The sequence below is a fragment of the Lactuca virosa genome, chromosome 7, assembly GCF_052849685.1.
Source record: "Lactuca virosa cultivar CGN04683 chromosome 7, Lactuca_virosa_CGN04683_v6, whole genome shotgun sequence".
NCBI classification, from domain to species: Eukaryota; Viridiplantae; Streptophyta; class Magnoliopsida; order Asterales; family Asteraceae; genus Lactuca; species Lactuca virosa.
The window spans coordinates 189,911,399-189,913,743 of record NC_136432.1 but is presented as its reverse complement, the minus strand read 5'-3'; the positions used below and the strand labels follow the sequence as shown (position 1 = coordinate 189,913,743).

Here is a 2,345-nt window from a genome sequence, read left to right as displayed (position 1 = left end):
TCCCTGTAACCCTATATAAGCAAGTGATAGTAGAAAGTCATCCAATATTATGTTCCAACAAATATAATTACATATTTCCTTCAAAATTTTCTTCATTTTTCATAGCCGACGTATGACCTTGACTACGACATGTTTATTGCCCACAATTTACCAATTTCATATTCATGCAGTCCGAACTTCCTAACTTTTGAAATTACAATAATCCTCCCTAATAAATGAAAATAATTTTGCCACATGTTACTCTCTCATTAAACTGGACACATGTCATTTTTTAGTATTTTTGAATAAATGTTTTTTCTATTTGTCATTTTCTCATTTTTTTTATCTTTTCTTAATTAACACATAAATTACAAATTTAAATAACCAATAAATTACAATATTACAACTCCTATAGTATTTAATATGTTTTCTTTTAAATTCAAATTTCAAATTTAAATAAAATTTTGTTTAAACCTTCATGTTTAATTTTTTTGTTTTATCTAACCCGTATAACATACGGGTCTCACAACTAGTCGATTTATGATATTGAAAACTGAAGTAATCAATTTAAGTAAAAGTATACGAAAAAATACCTGGATTATCTTTTAACCGTAGTTCTAACTTGTCTATATACTTGAAGTCAGAATTTAAATTTAAAAGGTTAAAAGGTTGTCTAAAATACTAGAGATGCGGGGGATCAAACCCCGTGCCTCTCGCATGCAAAGCGAGCGCTCTACCATTTGAGCTACATCCCCATGATGACAAACTTCTTCATAGCTACAACACCTAAATTAAAGCTGTCTATTAAACTTACACCTTAAGATAATATATGTACTAATTAAAATATGTATATTTTTAAAGTTTGACATATTTGTGCTAACAAAATAGAGCTATAATAAATCAAATATTTGTGAACTCTTTGTAGAGGAGTTTATGTATTTATTAAACGTATGATATGATCACTACATATTCAAGAAACCTATTTCATGACTTGCAAAATGGAAACAAATGTTCCCCAGATATAATATTTGCTTCTCATATTTTTTTTTGTTGCCTATTTTTGCAAATTTTGTGTTCCTTTCGTGACTCCGTCACTATGTTATCCCTATCGGTTGCTAATCCGAAATTTTAGAGGAATGTTTTTAATTTTTGTACAGGGCATTCAAAGTCAATGGACTACCTTAGGATTTACAAAAACATTATTCCCTTAGCTTCAAGAGTTATAGGGGAATTAAAAGGTAATTCTTAATTACCTTTGGATTAAACACAGGGTAGAGCTAGCTAGTTTAAAGTGGAGATGTTGCTGTGAGTTTCCTCTTTAAAATTTCTGTTTTCTGGTGTCGTGTATATATTTCCCTGGAAACTATTTTGATGCAGGTTGCCAAGCATCTTGTTAGGTCTTTGCCACTTTTTTTATATAAAATTTTATTGCCGTTAAAAAAAATCTAGCTCAACTACACAAAACATCCAAGATCAATCGATTATATAAATTTATTCTCTAAAAGTATATAACAACATGAACTATTATTTGTCCTATTAAGTATTTAATGTCAAATGAGGACGAAGCAATTTGCTATTTATAGATAGAGGAATGTTCAACCATAGGATAACACTTTGAATTCGTTATGAGTCCAAAAACCCTTGCAACGACCAACTATACACAAGAGTAAATGCTGAATACTCAAGCATCCACTTTGCAGTGATTTTGATCCTATAAATAGCTGCACAAGGAAAAATCGAGTTCATCGCTAGATAACAGATATTTATGTTCTTAGAAACATGAAGATCAAATCGTTTATGGTTCTATGTGTTCTCTTTGCGCTTGTTCTTCTGGGCTCATCGACTGGGCAAGTCGAAACACAAAATGGTGAAAACAATGGTGAGTTTGGTTGATTTTGATTCCGTTCTTTTTTGTTATTGATATATAGTCTCTTATGGTGCCTTCATGAGCGCAGCGAATAAATCTCCCAAAGAATATCATGTGAAAAATGGATATGATGGGGGTGGCGACGGTGGTTGGGGTGGATTCAGTGGTGGTGGATGGGGAGGACCTGGTGGTGGCGGTGGTTGGGGTGGATTTGATGGTGAATATGGTGGATATGTTGGTGGTGGATGGGGTGGACGTGGAGGAGGATATGGCGGTGGTGGCTGGGGTGGGCGTGGTGGTGGCTGGGGAGGGGGTTGTAGATATGGATGCTGCGGTCGTTGGAACCATTATAGAGGTTGTGGCCGCTGTTGCCATTCTCTCACCGAAGCAATCACCTTTAACGAACAAGAAGCGTCTCCTTAAGATGGTGGAAACCCTAGCTATATAAATAAATGTTTGCATGTGATTATACAGAATGCATGTATGTATATCAAATATG

At 34.1% G+C, this 2,345-nt stretch overlaps 1 non-coding gene across 1 annotated transcript; it reads right to left on the bottom strand.

Annotated features, from left to right (window-relative positions):
* Positions 1-661: 661 nt before the first annotated feature.
* TRNAA-UGC (transfer RNA alanine (anticodon UGC)) lies at positions 662-734 on the bottom strand. The gene has a single exon. It is a non-coding gene; the product is annotated as a tRNA-Ala (tRNA).
* Positions 735-2,345: the final 1,611 nt, after the last annotated feature.